Below are 6,133 nucleotides of genomic sequence, written 5' to 3' on the forward strand. Positions count from 1 at the left end.
ATCTACATGCTCTTTATTTCTTGCTTGTGTTTTAAGGGATTCTAGTCAAACACTGAATGGAAATGGTTTAATATTTAACTTTTTTAGTTAATATTTTAACATTGTTCTTTTTTCACATCAAGCAATCTAGTTGGGGCATAGTAGTGTCTGACTGTGGTTTCAACCTTCCACGTGCATGTTTCCCAGAGTTAACCCTTGAATGTCTTTTTCTTTTATATCCTTTGCCCAATGTGCTCAAGAAAGCAACAGAAGATGGCTCAAGTTCTTTGGCCTGTGCTATCTGGGAGACCCAGCTGGAATTCCAGGTTCCTGGTTTCAGCCTGACTCAGCCCTAGCCAATGGGGCCATCTAAGGAAGCTCTCCTTCTCTCTGGTTCTCCTTCTCTATATAACTCTGAGTTTAAATATGATGATAAATGAATCCTTAAAAAATAGACAAAAGTGTGCTAAATGATTCCAAAATAGCAGAAATTCTTCATTTAACTTTCGCATGACTAGAAACCCCATCCAGGTGATTTTCTCAGGAGAGACAAAACACTGCGGAGGCGAGTCTTTGGAGAAGAATCTGGCCTACCCTTGAGGCCTGCAGGGTTATCTTCACTCCCTGATGGTATCGAAGCTCGTTGCTCGTGCCTGCTGCATGGCAGACACAGTGCCTGGCACTGGGAGGGCAAGGTCAGAAACTGTCCTCTGATGGAGGTTGGCAGGAGGAGTGGAAATAGATGTGGCAAAGGGCAATCAAGATAGTGCAAGGTAACTTAGAAGGGAGAGGCTCACTGCAAAGGGCATCAAAGCAGCCCCAGGGGGAGGGCACTGGGGGCAGGGAAGCCTACCCTCACGCTGAACATGGAGCAGGGGGCTGGAAGGCACTCATGGAAAGGAAGTCCCATGTGCAGGGGTGGGGAGGTGAGGAAAACCACTGTTAGAGGCTTAAAACATAAGGACACCTGCTGATTTGACAAGAAGGAAGGAAGGGGAAAAAATCACATAAAGAAGCTGTTTTGGGGAGCCAGCATTATGTTGCAGTGGTAAAGTGACCATATGGTGCCAATTCATGTCACTCTCAGTGCAGCTCTTGCTAAAGACCTGGGAGGGCAGCGGAAGATAGCCTAAGTCCTTGGGCCCCACCACCCATATGGGGGGAACAGGATGAGCCTCCTGGTTCCTGGCTTTGGCCTGATCCAGCTCTGTTCATTGTGGCCATTTGAGGAGTGAACCAGTGGGTGGAAGACCAACTTCTCTCTCTTTCCTCTCCCTCTCCCCTGTAACTTTGAAAAAAAAAAATTTTTTTTTTAAAAAAAGAAGCTATTTTTCTTAAAGACGGGAATTCAAGTAGAATTTTGTCAAGTGTTGTGTAGATTTATGAATCATGGAGATCTACCTTTGGATGCCCTGGAACTCAACCTTTTTCGGCAAAATGCTGCGGGGAGCAGACTTTCTGCTGGAGCTGCAGATAGACCTTGCGGCCAACATGCTTGGGATGTGCGAGGAGGCTTCATTATCTCCCTCTGCCTTTAATGGTTGTGGCCTAAGATTATCTGAGTCCAAGCAAAGTTCTGTTAGATTCCTTTCCTAGTTAGAGCCGTTTGTTTACCGGTGTTTACTGGCTTGGAGCCTAGTGATTGGTCCCCCTAATCCTTTGTGATCTATTGTTGGAGTGATTTGTGTACCATTGTTCAACTAACTTGTACCTTTTGCTAAACTGCTTTTCCCGCAAAAAAGTGGTATAAGAAGCCCATCTCGCCTATGTACCCCACATGTCGCAAAGTTCTCCATGTGGACGTCACACCTCGAGTCCTGGTCCTCACTAGAGGGACCACCGAGAAAGTGTACCTCACATCCTTCCTTGTAAGACAAGAGCTACTTTCTCTAATTATTTGATGATCCTCAGTATTAGAATGGAAGAGCAAAAGTATTATTCAAGCACCAACTGAGTGCCCCGCAGTCGAATTCAACTCTGAGACCCAAATGCCCAGAGTGAGTGCAAACTTCCCTGTGTCAGGGTGCCAACCTCCACACAACTGCCCCCACTGTAGACCTGGCCACAATCTCAGGGACCGTCCAGCTAAAATTCAGGGAATGGCACAGCTCTTCTGGTCTTGATAATTCAAGACAACAACTCTTGATTCACTGAACACACCATAGTTAAATGATGAAAGTTCCATCATGAAGAAGATGGATAAGATGTGGCCTGGCGTGATAGAGTAGCAGTTCAAGTCCTCACCTCGCACGCCTGGTTCTAATCCCGGCAGCCCCGCTTCCCATCCAGCTCCCTGCTTGCGGTCTGGGAAAGCAGTCGAGGACGGCCCAAAGCCTTGGGACCCTACACCTGCATGGGAGAGCCAGAAGAAGCTCCCGGCTCCTGGCTTCAGATTGGGTCAGCTCTAGCCGTTGCGGCCGCTTGGGGAGTGAATCATTGGATGGAAGATCTTTCTCTCTGTCTCCTCTCTTCCTCTCTGTATATCTGACTTTCCAATAAAAATAAATAAATCTTTCTCTTTTTTTTAAAGATTTTTATTTTTATTACAAAGTCAGATATACAGAGAGGAGGAGAGAAAGAGAGGAAGATCTTCTGTCCGATGATTCACTCCCCAAGTGAGCCGCAACGGGCCGGTGCTGTGCCGATCCAATGCCGGGAACCTGGAACCTCTCCCAGGTCTCCCACGCAGGTGCAGTGTCCCAATGCATTGGGCCATCCTCGACTGCCTTCCCAGGCCACAAGCAGGGAGCTGGATGGGAAGTCGAGCTGCCGGGACTAGAACCGGTGCCCATATGGGATCCCGGGGCGTTCAGGGCGAGGACTTTAGCCTCTAGGCCACGCCGCCGGGCCCAAAAATAAATAAATCTTTCAAAAAAAAAAAAAAAAAAACCAAGATGGATGAGATGAGCTCCAGAAAGATCCCAGGCATGGAACCCTGTGTCCACTCAACACAGAGTATTGGCATACCGTCCTCCTGGCACTGCAGTGTGCCCTGAGATGGACGCTCCTGAGCTCAGTGCAGAGTCCTGGTGGGCTTCCATGATGTTGGCATGGTGATGAAATCCCCAGTTAAGGGCTTGACCTCATCCTGTGGCTCCCCTCCCTTCCCCTCCCTCCCCTCCCCTCCCCTTCCCTTCCCTTCCCAGACTGGCTTGGCCCAAATTTCAATCTCAAAGCACCACCAAGAGGTGCCTCATTTGGCTTCAAAAGGCAATCCCTGAGGAAATCTCAAGGGATTTTTGAAGATCTGTGCCAGAAGCCAGGGACAAAGATCAGATGCATTATACATTATCCTATAAATATCAATTGAATAGCACTTGAAACTAATAAAGGAGTTCATTAAGAAGACCAAAACAAGAGCAAAAAAAAAAAAAATCAATGAATTTCTTAAATACCAAGAGACCAGTAGCCAAGAAAACACTTAAAAGGTCACGGTTAGCAGAACAAGAAAATGAATGAAATATATTAGAATGAATCTGACAAGAAATGGGGTGTAGATTCCAAGGATATGGGGAAAAGTCAATAGAAGGAAAGGGCTTGAGGTTCTGCTAGGGAGAGCAGCACAGGGCAGGAAGAACTGCTGATCACAGGGGAACTTTCAGGGTGGTGACCAAAGATGGCAGGTGTGTCATGGTGGGATTAGCCACACGCAAGTGTCCAACATACCTTAGGGGTGAAAGATGATGCTGAGGGTCTAATGACACCAGGAGGTTTATGATCACCTGTGCTTGGGAGCAGGACAGCCAGGCAGGCACGCCAGCCAACAGGCACTGCAGTAGGCTCATGCAAGTCTCCACTAATCTATCCCTCCCAGCGGGATTGGGGACGAGAGGAGAGGGCAACACAGCACCAAGTCAACTGAAAACAACTGAGCCATGGGGTGCTGGAAATGAAGATTCAATCCTAAACTTTGGCTTGATATTGATTTCATTTCCTGTGGCCTTTATAACTAGTTCAAATCTGTATTTATGCTGATTCAAAAAAGAGAGTTTAAATTTGTTAGCCAAGTCAAATACGGGCTGTGTGTACGTGTGAGGTTCGAATGATCCTTGGAGTTGCGATTTATTTTTCTACCATCCCCATCTAGTGGAGAAAACCTTGAACTTCAGACAGAAGCAGCTAGTGTTCAGGGTAAGATAATAATGCCAAGCACTGCACTAAACACTCCTACGTTCACTTGGTTTTTCGGAAGGAGAGACAAGTAGACATTCTTGTTCCTCTTTTAGATTTAGAGAAGTTAGGTGGCTCACATACCAGGCCCCGTCCAAACCTGACTTTGAAACGTAGTGTCATTTGATCTCAGAGGACATCTGAATTGCTTAATTTTATTCATGGGTGTGGTCATGGAGGCAGAACATACATGTATATATGGAGAGTTCTATTCTATATTTTGTATTTTTATATGAGCAAAGGACATGCGAAAAAAGGAAATAGGACTATACCAAATATGTACATAAGACGCAACAAATAGACATTAGTGCTCCATCTATCAATTTGTGTTCCATATTAAATACTGAATATTTCCCATAACAATAAGCACTTCTGAAAGCAATTGCAAGGTAACGATAACCGTGCGCATATACATAGGTATGCAGTGTAATCTTGAAATACATTTATGAGGGCTGGGAAGTGGTGATAAAATACTAGCAATTGTTATCCAGGAACAGATGTTTCCATTAAAAAATATGGATTATTTTTAGGGAAAAAAATTAGGCTTTACAGCTACTAGAAGACATTCCAAAAAACTTCACAGTTATATAATTTATTATTTAAAATATTTTTGTATGTGTCCAGATGTATCTATTTCTATTAATGTTCAAAAGCAGTGTGGTGGATTTCTAAATTTACTTCCATTTTTCTTCCAGACTTGTTTTGAGGGCAGCCCTACGACCTTTGATACCCGCTTCAGTGATGTTTATCTAACAATTGCCCTGGGAGAAAGAGGTCATTTTTTTTTTCACCGTTTCAAATTATTGGGATGGCCAAATAAAGATTCTTTACCGGCATTAATTTATACTTTCTATCTACAAATGTAATCTCAGAAACATCTAATCATCAGGAAACCAGAGGCGTCGTGCCATTGACAGGAGTTGGGTGGAAAGGAAACCTGTTCTGAGAGCTTTTCGTTGGAGTTCCTCTCTGCCCCCTCCCTTGAAGTTCTGCGCTGACTCGGTGACAGCAAGCCAGCACCTTACTAAGGATGAACTCCCCATTGTGCCATCACCCAAACAGGAGAGAACGCACCTGCCATTGTAGCGCTGACCAATCAAGGGAGGGCCAAGAGCGCTTCGGGCCAATCAGAGATCTTCATCGCAGCTGACCACGCCCCCTGCCTCAACTCGAGTCTGGGTTTCTCACCCACCTCGAGTACAGGATTAAGTAGCAGCTGTCCAGACTCCCTGTCCTGTGCTTTACAAAATAAACGCCGATCTTCCCACACCACCTCAGTATCAGTGGTCGTCCTACTGCGCGTCTGAGTGGGAACCCAGTCGCCTCGGGAGTTCTGGAGCAGGAACACACACCTTACACCCTGTATCAACTGAAAAAAAAGTGTAGTGCCCTTTCTTTATTCTTTCACCCAACTCCAGTTTTCAAGAACTCCTCTCCTGTGCAAAGGCACTTCAAATCCTTATGTCTTCACATAGTGGCAAGAATGAACAAACCCACCCCTATGCATAGTTCCTGGCATCGCTGGAGCTTGCAGATCCAAGAAGGTTCTGAAAATCTGTCTTCTCCTGAAAAGAAACTTACACAAATTTACACTGGTGAACAGGGGAAGCGGCCACCGTGTTTTCTGCCTGGTCCTTCGTCCTCTTCCCGCTTAACTAAGAGCCCAGAGACTGCGGGCCAAACTGGCCCAGCGATGACCACTGGCCCTTCTCGCGCCCCCCGCCTTCTGTCCTCACACTATTGCACAGGCTCAAAGAGGGAAAAAGAATACATCGAAAGCTTTCCTGCAACATTTCTGAACAGCATGCCCTTGTGCAGACTAAGTAAGTCAGTAACTTAGTAAGTAACTTAGTAAGTAAGGACTCCACCTTGGTCAAGTGTCATGTCCCCGTTTTCATGGCAGTTGTTATTATGTTTTTCTTCTCTTTTTTAAATGGGAACGTTATAGGAAGGCAAAAATGAAGTTACCGAGGCCACGCAACAG

The 6,133-nt window shown here is 45.7% G+C and overlaps 1 protein-coding gene across 1 annotated transcript in view; it reads right to left on the reverse strand.

Moving 5' to 3' along the window:
- The window catches only part of MYLK4 (myosin light chain kinase family member 4), a 103,782-nt gene that overhangs the window by 96,888 nt on the left and 761 nt on the right, over positions 1 to 6,133 (reverse strand). The gene's annotated exons all lie outside the window — the stretch shown is intronic.

This window comes from Ochotona princeps, chromosome 1 (genome assembly GCF_030435755.1).
Source record: "Ochotona princeps isolate mOchPri1 chromosome 1, mOchPri1.hap1, whole genome shotgun sequence".
Lineage (NCBI taxonomy): Eukaryota > Metazoa > Chordata > Mammalia > Lagomorpha > Ochotonidae > Ochotona > Ochotona princeps.